The sequence below is a fragment of the Octopus bimaculoides genome, chromosome 1, assembly GCF_046866305.1.
Source record: "Octopus bimaculoides isolate indiv1 chromosome 1, ASM4686630v1, whole genome shotgun sequence".
Taxonomy (NCBI): Eukaryota; Metazoa; Mollusca; class Cephalopoda; order Octopoda; family Octopodidae; genus Octopus; species Octopus bimaculoides.
The window spans coordinates 61,208,341-61,220,280 of NC_142928.1; the positions used below are offsets into that span (position 1 = coordinate 61,208,341).

General features: G+C 35.0%; 1 protein-coding gene across 1 annotated transcript in view; it reads right to left on the reverse strand.

Moving 5' to 3' along the window:
- LOC106871357 (uncharacterized) overlaps positions 1–11,940 on the reverse strand; it is a 365,175-nt gene that overhangs the window by 350,294 nt on the left and 2,941 nt on the right. The window lies entirely within an intron of this gene.

Here is an 11,940-nt window from a genome sequence, read left to right on the forward strand (position 1 = left end):
TTTGTCTTGATCACTATGTTGCGCACAAATGGTTGTGATACATGTTCCTGGTGTACCCTTATCAGACTGGTATGGACTGATGCTTGCTGCACAAGGCAAATTTCTGACTACGAACAACAATAAAAGCAAAATAATGAAAACGCGCCCTAACACAAAATGCAGAATGTGCAACAAGCACAATGAGACAGTTCACCGCATCATCTTTATAGCTGTCCTGTCCTTGCTAAATATGAATATATATATATACAGACTTGACCGAGTAAGTAGTTATATCCACTGGACAATATGCCAACACTACAGCATAAAAACTGACGATAAATGTTATATACATGCACGAAACAAGGTATAATGCAACCATACGTCCAAAATCATCTGGAATATGCCTGTTCAAACCGACAAACAAATGAAGCTAATTGCCTAGACATAACGATCAAGGGAGAAACCCTACTTACTGATAGACATTGCAGTCCATTCTGACCGAAATTTTGGCCAAAAAGAAGTGTAGAAATTGTCAAATTATAAAGACCTCAAAATGGAACTATTCGAGATGTGGGCCATGAAGGTGAAAACAATATCAGTGATAATTGAAGTATTGGACATGATATTTGATACATGACTATGGTATTACTTTCATTGTTGCTGATAGTTCTTTTCATGGTCTCTGTTTTGAGTGTGAAGTGCGAAATTTATACTAGATTGGAAACTTACTTTAAATACCTGCAACGGTTGAGTATTGATTCAACCATCCAAGTGCCACTTAGAGAGATCAGTTACCGTCTTAGAACAAGAATAAAATCTCAGGTTGCTTTTCATGAAGTTTCCGTCAAACAAATTTCATCGATAGGCTTCGTCTGATCTGGGACTACCATAGAAGTCATTTGCTCATGTACCATGTGGGATCGAACCCGTAGCTGTAAAGTTACGTAGCGGATTTCTTAAGCACAATCATGCATGCACCCAGGGTGTCAGTGAAGTGTGTTAGTTTGCGTATACACTCTACGGCTGTTTATTTTGTGATAACTTTAACATTGGGGAATAAAGTTATAGCAGTTTCCACTTTTGGTATTAATTATGATACGGTGATATTTTTTGTTTTCTTCTTTTTGTTTAATGTTATCAGCATTGTATATTAGTGATTTTTCTTTAAAACTTAAATGGAACCCTGATCAAAGAAACCTATAAAAAATACGGCACTATAATCGCGGAATCCTCTTCTTTTATACACATCAGGGGCTAACTTACCTAATTTAACTTTATTTAAGACGGTAGTATGTCATTTAAGTGTTATTTGGCTGTTATTTCTAGCTGCTCGATCAGCCATTTTCAAGCCATTTCGTTGTCCCTTCTTATGAATAACTGTTGTTGTTCTCTAATGCTGGCTTAAACTTTCTTTAACAAAGATACCTATGTTCAGATGCGTTGCCTTCATGATAGTGCTGTCACTTAGAATATAATAAGCTACTTTATGTAATATATCCTTGTTTATTTAAGGGTAGTAGGTTTTGATTTAAGGAAAAGCGCGCGTCTCTTTCTTGTATGATAATTATGCTCAGATTCCCTCCATTGGTTAATAATGTATATATATATTGGTGATAGCATTGGTGTTGTTCATTGCAGTCTTGTTGTCATTGCTGCCACTGCTAGTTCCTAAATCGATCAATGCGCAAGACACTTGTTTGTAATTTTGGTATTGTTAATTGTTATTGCTGTCCTTATTACAGACTTCACCACAGCGATTAGTTTATATATTGTGCCGTTGTATGTAACATTTTGTATAGCTACTGCTGGTATTGTTGACTTGCTGTTGTTGATATTGTTGTTGATGTTGATGTTTTTGGTGCCAGTTGTGGTGGAGGTGGTGTTGCTGCTGCATTTGCTTCTGTGAATTGTTTACGTGGCATTATGATCCGTTGACAGTTGTGACAGATTGTATTACTGTTGTTGCGTTTGTTGTTGTTTTTGTTGCATTGTCGTTGCTGCTGCATTTGTTGATGAAGAAGGCGACGTTTTTCTTGCTATTGTCTTAGCACTTTTTCTTGCTATTGCTTTGCTAGCATAGCTGTTGCTTTTTCTGTTATAGTTTTGGTTGCGTGAATGCTTTTGTCATTGTTGTTATTATTATTATTATTATTATTATTATTATTATTATTATTATTATTATTATTATTATTATTATTATTATTATTATTATCATCATTATCATTGCTGCTGCAGTTATTGCTGCTGCTGCCATTGTTGCAATTATTTTTATGCTGTTTCTAATAATAATATTGCTAGTTTTGTTTTCAATATTGCCATTACCTCAAAAGAAAGAGAAATAAAGTAAAATGGCATGGCTGTCATTATACTCGTTGCCGCAATTCTTTAAATTCTGAGTTCTAATCCCACCGAGATCAACTTTGCTTTCAGCATGTTCGGGGTCGTATGCATTCCACCAAGGACGACATTGCCTTTCATCCTTCGGGGAGCGATAAATTCAGTACCAATTGAACACTGGGGTCGATGAAATCGACTGACACCCTCTCACAAAATTCCTGGCCTTGTGCCGAAATTTGAAACCAATATTTTCGGGGTCATTTAAATAAGGTGTCGGTCAGTACTTGAACCGATGAAATCCCCTCAACTTCTGGCCATGTGAATACTTATAAATAATTTTTATACATGTTATAGAGCATCCATTCGAACTGAAGTTGACAACAGATAAACAGGCGCAGGTGTGGCTGTGTGTTTAGTAGCTTGCTCATCAACCACATGGCACCTTGGGCAAGTGTCTTCTAATATAGCCACGAGCCGACCAAAATCTTGTCAGTGGATTTCGTAGATGGAAACTGAAAGAAGCCTGTCGTATCTATCTATCTATCTATCTATCTATCTATCTATCTATCTATCTATCTATCTATCTATCTATCTATCTATCAAAGTAAAATTGCAAAGTACCGCACGAGGGAAAATATATAGGAAAGTGGATTTGAAAATGCAGAGGCCTTTTAAAAATGTTTATTGACTTGACCGGTTTCACTTCTTAAAAAAGATTGTCAAAAGTAAAATGTAAGACTTTGTGTAGCCTCTGTTTTTTTAAAAAATGGTTATCGTACCTGTATTAAGATACAGTGATACAGTTATTTCTTATCATTGTCAATGACTGTATCACTGTATTTTAATACATATATGATAAGCATTTTTTAACACATCAAAGGCTACACAAATCCTTACATTTTACTTTTGAAAATATTTTGTTTAAAAAAGTGAAACCGGTCAAGTAAATAAACATCGTTAACAGACCTTTGCTTTTCAAATCCTCTGTTTCAAATCCTCGTGTTTTTCTCCTTGTCTCCGTATTCTTTCTGTTGAAGAGCGTAGCTCGAAACGTCAAAGACTTTCCGTATTCCCGAGCGTCATACTAATATATACTTTTGTTATTTACACCACCTGTCCTCGTCTGTTGTTATTATTTGTATATTCTCCCATATATATATATATATATACATATATATATATATATATATATATATATATATATATATATATATATACATGCATGTATTTGTGTATCTGTGTTTGTCCCCCTACCATCGTTTGACAACCGATGTTGAAGTGTTTACCTCGCCGTACGATAGCGGTTCGGCAAAAGATATCGACAGAATAAACACTAGGCTTACAAAGAATAAGTCCTGGGGTAGATCTGTTCGACTAAAGGCGGTGACCCAAATGACTGGAACAAATAAAAGAATAAAAGATTTAAATAATTTGACCTCTACACAAAAAGATAACGAATATGACTAGGAAATTTTCCCAGGCATAGTGGAATACATTGTTTCCGATTAATTTGTTCAATATGTCATGTTAAAAGGTTGTCGGCTGTGATTTGAGGCTAGATTAGCTTCTGTTTCTAATGAGTTTAACAATCATTTAGTGACTCCGTTTTAAGTTAGATATTATTATTATTTTTGTTGTTTGTATTACTGGCTTTCTTATTGCTTTTTAATTGCTGGAAATGATGCTGCTTGTGTTGATTTGATGATGATAATAATGATGAGGACAATGATGACGATGCCGATAATAATAAAGGTGATGACCACGATTATTGTAGAGTTGGAATGGGTGCTGTGTAATTTCAAAAGTGTTGGTGATGGCAGCGATGGAGAAAAGTGTGATGGTGGGGGTGTTGTAAGGCATATTGTTTGATATCTTAATGAAGACGGTGGAGACTAGGACGGTGACGAGTTGTTGTTGTTGGCACTCCGTCGCTTACGACGTCGAGGATTCCAATTGATCCGATCAACGGAACAGCCTGCTCGTGAAATTAACGTGCAAGTGGCTGAGCACTCCACAGACACGTGTACCCTTAACGTAGTTCTCGGGGATATTCAGCGTGGCACAGTGTGACAAGGCTGACCCTTTGAATTATAGGCACAACAGAAACGGGAAGTAAGAGTGAGAGAAAGTTGTGGTGGAAGAGTACAGCAGGGTTCGCCACCATCCCCTGGTGGAGCCTCGTGGGGCTTTAGGTATTTTTGCTCAATAAACACTCACAATGCCCGATCTGGGAATCGAAACCGCGATCCTATGACCGCGAGCCCGCTGCCCTAACCACTGTGCCATTGCGCCTCCACAACGGCGACGAGTAATTGTCCTGAAAATCGAAATGGTGATGACGATGGCGGGGTGATAATAATGATAATGAAGACAACATCACCACTGCCGCAAGCACCACCGCCACCATGACAACCATCACACCACCAGCTACGCCATCGCCGCTGCTGTCATGTTGATAATGTTTTGTTAATTTAGTCTATATTGTATCAGTTTACTTTTCAAACTATTGTTTCTGCGACTGGGATTTTTTTCCCCATGTTGATGTGATGACTGCTATTGTTGCTGCTGTTCTTGCTGTTGTTGTTTTTGCCGATGTGGATAACTCTATTCATTTATTGCTGACGATGTTACTGATATTGCTGTTGTTATTGTTGTTGATATTGATGCCTTTTGTTATTGCTACTGGTATTGCTGTTTTATATGCTATTGTTATTGACAGTCGATGCTATTTTCGTTATTGTGGGTGTAGTTGTTCTTATTGACTTTCCTTGTTTTGTTATTCTACTCTTTGGGAAGACCTATTCAGTAGCGCAGAAAACTATACGCGCACACATGAACAAACACACGTATATGTAATTGCTTTACACTTTTAAAAATCATTTATTTATAAGCGTTTAAAAAATTTTTTTTTTATCATTCTGTTTCTCAACATTTTTTCAGTTCTTTATTTTATTCAAGATTACTCCGTTCAAGCAAACACCATTCTTTCTTTTCATTTTCTTTCACTCTTTTTACAGTCATTCTTTATTTGGCTGATTCATTCATTGATCCAGTCGACATTCATTTATATGTTTATTGAGTTTCATGTCAGTTATTTTCATCATTAATACAGTTATATATAAATACATACACATCTGCATACATACATAGATACATACATACATACATATATGTGTGTGTGTGAGTGTGAGTGTGTAAATACCTATATCTCTCTTTCTCTCACTCCCACTGCATCCCCCACACACGCGCACACACATACACATGTATACATATACATGTATGGGTATATATATATATATATATATATATATATATATATATATATATATGTGTGTGTGTGTGTGTGTGTGTGTCTGTGTGTGTGTGTGTGTGTGTGTGTGTGCTTGTGTGCGTGTGCGTGTGTGTATGTATATTCACGTCTATTGTGTATTTATGCCCCCATGACCTATCGGTCCGGCAATGGCGACTAATAAAATAAGTATCAGGTTAGAAAAATAAGTCATGGGATCGATTTGTTTGATTAAAACCCATTGAAGACGGTGCTCCAGCATGGCCGTAGTCAAATGACTGAAACAAGTAAAAGAAAAAATACTATATATAGTCGCAGGCATGGCAGTCTGGTAAGAAGCTTGTTTCCCAACCACATAGTTCCGGGTTTAGTTACACTGCACGGCACCTTGGGCAAGTGTTTTCTACTATAGCCTCGGGTGGCCAAAGCCTTATGAATGGATTTGGTAGACGGAAACTGAAAGAAACATGTCATACACACACACACACACACACACACACACACACACACACACACACATACATATATATATATATATATATATATATATATATATATATATATATATATATATATATATATATATATATATGTATATATATATATATCTGTTTATATTTATGCGTGTGTGTGTGTTTGTCCACCAGACATCGCTTGACAACCGATGCCAGTGTGTTTATGTCCCCGTAATCTAGCAGTTCAGCCAACGAAACCGATAGAATAAGTACTAGGCTTACAAAGAATAACTTCTGGGGTCGATTTGTTCGACTAAAACCCTTTAAGGCAGTGCTCCAGCATGGCTGCAGTCATATGACTGAAACAAGTATAAGAATAAAAGAATATGTGTGTGTGTGTGTGTGTGCTTGTGTGTGTGTGTCTATATAAATATTTGGACTAATTATTTTTTATTACAGTTCTTCATATAATTTATAAACATGCGATCATCAGATGAACTAATGTTAATTCTCTGCATTTCGAATGCTTAACCCATTACCTCTCATAATTCTATTAACTGCAAATTCTTTTATGAAACTTTGATTTCTAGCATAAAATAGACTTGGAATGATCAAAATAACATTGCAAAATAACATTTCAAAATAAGATTTTAAGTAGAATAAGCGAGATATTGGGTGAAAAATTAGCAAACCTCATTTGAATATCAGACAAATATAGCTAGTAGATATAGCAAAAAGGTTAGATATGTGTAAATATTGACAGATAATTACGAAATTTATAATTTTTAAGTGATCTCATATGAGATCACTGGTAGGTATTGGGTTAATATACTCTGGTATTATTTTCTTCCTTTCTCTTTAGTTATTATTTTCCTTAACCATTTTCTACAAATCCTTTTCTAAGAGACTTCTCTTGGTTGCCGTCATTTTTCATTTACCATTTCGTTTCTCATTCTCTCATCATTGGTCGAATTCGAAATGAATTTATTCAAATTATTTCTTACATGCTTATCATGTTATATTGACGACTTCGTTGTTTGTCTTGTCTTTGTAATAACAACTTGTTTTGCTAAAATCGTTTATGAGTTTAACGCTTTTCATTGACTAAGTCAATGATTGCCTTGTCTCTGATTATTGATTCCGTAATTATATCCTGTTTTGCTAAGACTACTTATGTCGTCATCACTTTTCATTGGAAAGTTCATGGGTTATTTTATTTCTAACTGTTTATTAAGTCATCATATCATTTTTACTAAAGCAATTTTGTTTCTATATCAGATTTCATTGGTCAAAACATTAGTTGAATTGTTTTATTCAGCACAATTAAATAAGCGACCATATTCAGTTTCACTACATTTGTTATTATGTGTATTTTAATGTGTGCAAAATTGCTATTTTTATATTAGATTATTCCAGGGAATGATCGGGTGTTTTATATTTCTGACTCTAAATTGTTATTCTTTGCTTTGTTCTTCCATTTGTATCGGTATCGTTGTCTCTTTATTAGTATTTCTGCTGTCATTGCGTATTTTTTTGTGTCATTGAACTGTTGCAAACTGCGTTTGGTGCTCGGACTAATTTTAAAAAGTCTTTTTATCCCGGATTCTTTGACGTAATATCACCAGTGACGTGTTTGCTGTTCAATAGTGGTAAAGCTTTTGCATTGTAAAAAAGGCTGTATCACGAAATCATGTTCGAACCTCTGGCGCTCATTATTCATTACTACTATGGTGTAAATCAACTCGTGACAGCTCAATAGATCCATGGAAATATTCCAAGAGTCTCTGAAATTCCTGGGTGTATATTTGTTTTAAGTGGATAGTATTGCACAACACTGAACCTACTATTCAGCTCAGTCAGCTATGAAACTAGTGGCATAAGTGAGGTTGACATGATGAGAAACCTACGGCACTTCTATTTTTTTATGCGAAGATTATCTTCTTGTAGGATGAAGTTGTAACGAGAATTAGGGGTCTCTCACTCACAGAGGTTCATATGCTAGTTAACGCATAATTGTGACTCTAAAAGGTGTTACTACTCCGGATCAAAGTAGACAGAGAAACAAAATGACGAAGAGGTGGTCCCTGGGGATTCCGTACCAAATCTCATCTCTGGGACGCAGTTTAAAGTTATACTCTCGACTCACTGATATACATACATACAATATACATACATACATAGCTATATATAAGTGTGTGTGTATATATATATTTATATTTGAAGGTTTGGAGGTGATGTACAGAAATTATATAGAAAAAAATTAAGGTATTCAGAAATCTGGATGTTTGTACATTTACAGATTTTTATTAATGTCACATATTAAATAAAGCAATTTTCACCTGGTCGTGCAGGATTTTCAAATTGTTTTGAGAAAACTTTGCGGAGGGTCTCTTTATATAGTTTTATTGAGTGTGTAGGGGTGGAGAGAGAGATATATATAGGATAGTAAGAGAGGGTGAGGAAAAGTGAGAGAGAGAGAGTGTGTGTGTGTGTGTGTGTGTGTTTTTTGTGTTGATGTGTGTGTCCGTGTGTGTGCGTGTGTGTGTCGATGGGAAAGAGAAAAGAAGAAAATTGGGTTCATAGCTGGTTAGTTCTTTTCAATAAGTTTATTTTTAGCCTTTTAAAGGAATGGCAAAAGCAGGTGTGATCGTTTTGAAGAAGTTGCTTTTCAAAAAGAATCTTTGGTGTCATTGTCTAGTAGGAGAGTGTGGGTGCGTGTTTGTGTGCGTGTGTGTGTGTATGTGTGCGTGTGTGTCTCTGTGCGTGTGTGTGTGCCTGTGTATTTGAAAGGTGTGTCAGTGGGAAGGGGAGGGAAGAAGAAGATTCTGTTTACAGTTTACAGTTGGTCAGTTCCTGCTGTGACAAGTTCATGGTTGTCTTTGGTATCATTGTGCGTGTGTGTGTGTGTGTGTGTGTGTGTGCGTGTGTGTGTGTCTGAAAGGGGTGTAAAAGGTAAGGAAGGAATTGTGATTATATCTATACAGCTGGTTAGTTCAAAAATAGTTAAGAAAGAAATATGAGAACCTAGGTAACTGGGTTCAATTCTTGTTGGTACAAAAATGTCCCACTATCTGGGTTTCTTGCCGTTTTTTTAGGGGTCTGTTGTTCCAAAGTTGAAGATCCTAGATGGGTTGTGATCTGCATGTTTCAGCCATTCAGTTTTGATGAGATTTTGCTATGAAGTATTTCTCCATATTTTTCCTGAAGGAGGTATCGTTTCTTGACCATTTATAAAAGGGAAAGATCTTAAATCACACACACACAAAAACGCACCCACACTCTCCTACTAGACAATAACACCAAAGATTCTTTTTGAAAAGCAACTTCTTCAAAACGATCACACCTGCTTTTGCCATTCCTTTAAAAGGCTAAAAATAAACTTATTGAAAAGAACTAACCAGCTATGAACCCAATTTTCTTCTTTTCTCTTTCCCATCGACACACACACGCACACACACGGACACACATATCAACACAAAAAAACACACACTCACACACACACACACTCTCTCTCTCTCTCACTTTTCCTCACCCTCTCTTACTATACTATATATATATATATATATATATATATATATATATATATATATATATTTATCATTATGAATATACAGGGATTAGCAATTGAGTTGCTTCTCCAACATACTGAAAATTTAGAAATAGCAGTCAAAGAACTACTGATTCCAAACTACAAATTTTCTCCAAAGTGGATGGTGATATTTATGGCACACATAGAACAAAAACCGGAGGGAAAAGCGTAAACAAGCCAAGCTTTTAGTTAATTGGATACGAATCGTTTCATGGTTAATCCCTGGCTAATCCCTGTATATTCATAATGATAAATAGTCTTACCGATAAAGGTTTTTTTCATACTGAACTACTTGGCAGAATTGTTAATTATTAATTCTATTATTAATTGACGATTCTCTGCCCTTATTCTTGTATATTTATATTTGATATCTCTAAGTTAGATGGCTAAACCGTAATCCAGTTTCGACACGGAACTTTTTTTCATACGGGACTATTTGTGACGCACATGGAATAGATTTCTTTGAGGTGAGGTGCCTGAACTCGCTAGCCGATGAATTCGTAAGTGCCTTTCTTATCGTTGATTTTTGGTGTCGCATGGCCAAAGATTACCGTGAATTTTTTTAGAGACACTTTCAAATTTATCAGAATATTGAGGCTGAAGATTGGAATAGTGAAATTTCTATTCACTTAACCATGAAACGATTCGTATCCAATTAACTAAAAGCTTGGCTTGTTTACGCTTTTCCCTCCGGTTTTTTGTTCTATGTGTGCCATAAATATCACCATCCACTTTGGAGAAAATTTGTAGTTTGGAATCAGTAGTTCTTTGACTGCTATTTCTAAATTTTCAGTATGTTGGAGAAGCAACTCAATTGCTAATCCCTGTATATTCATAATGATAAATAGTCTTACCGATAAAGGTTTTTTTCATACTGAACTACTTGGCAGAATTGTTAATTATTAATTCTATTATTAATTGACGATTCTCTGCCCTTATTCTTGTATATTTATATTTGATATCTCTAAGTTAGATGGCTAAACCGTAATCCAGTTTCGACACGGAACTTTTTTTCATACGGGACTATTTGTGACGCACATGGAATAGATTTCTTTGAGGTGAGGTGCCTGAACTCGCTAGCCGATGAATTCGTAAGTGCCTTTCTTATCGTTGATTTTTGGTGTCGCATGGCCAAAGATTACCGTGAATTTTTTTAGAGACACTTTCAAATTTATCAGAATATTGAGGCTGAAGATTGGAATAGTGAAATTTCTATTCACTTAACCATGAAACGATTCGTATCCAATTAACTAAAAGCTTGGCTTGTTTACGCTTTTCCCTCCGGTTTTTTGTTCTATGTGTGCCATAAATATCACCATCCACTTTGGAGAAAATTTGTAGTTTGGAATCAGTAGTTCTTTGACTGCTATTTCTAAATTTTCAGTATGTTGGAGAAGCAACTCAATTGCTAATCCCTGTATATTCATAATGATAAATAGTCTTACCGATAAAGGTTTTTTTCATACTGAACTACTTGGCAGAATTGTTAATTATTAATTCTATTATTAATTGACGATTCTCTGCCCTTATTCTTGTATATATATATATATATATATATATATATCTCCACCACTACACACTCAATAAAACTATATAAAGAGACCCTCCGCAAAGTTTTCTCAAAACAATTTGAAAATCCTGCACGACCAGGTGAAAAGCGCTTTATTTAATATGTGACATTAATAAAAATCTGTAAATGTACAAACATCCAGATTTCTGAGTACCTTAATTTTTTTCTATATATTTGTATATATACATACATATATACATGTATATATATATATATATATATATATATATATATATATATATATATATATATATATATATATATATATATATATATGCCGTAAGTTTTCTACGGCATATATAACAATGACCAACATATCTCTACTGCAGTAGCTGCACATTGCTCTGTATGCAATTATGCATCGTAGTCTTAGTTCTGAATAGTAACAGGGAAGTACACAACAAGGGAAGCTTACAAGTACCAGTACATGTTTAGAAGTGAAATGTTCATCTATGATAGAACGAATTACTCGGATGAGGTTAGTCTTTATCTTTTTGCCATAAGGTAAAATAAGCCAGATATTATTATGATACCTTTTTTCAGGAATTTCTCGTTCCTTTCGTTTGTATGTTATATATATATGGAATATGCTTCTTACGTTTTAAGGATTTTTTAGGTGTTTTTTTTTATTGTATAGTCTGTAGCTGGATTCCTGTTGACTATAATTCATATTTATATTATCGTTATAACTGCAATTATTTTCATTTCTGTTATCATGCTT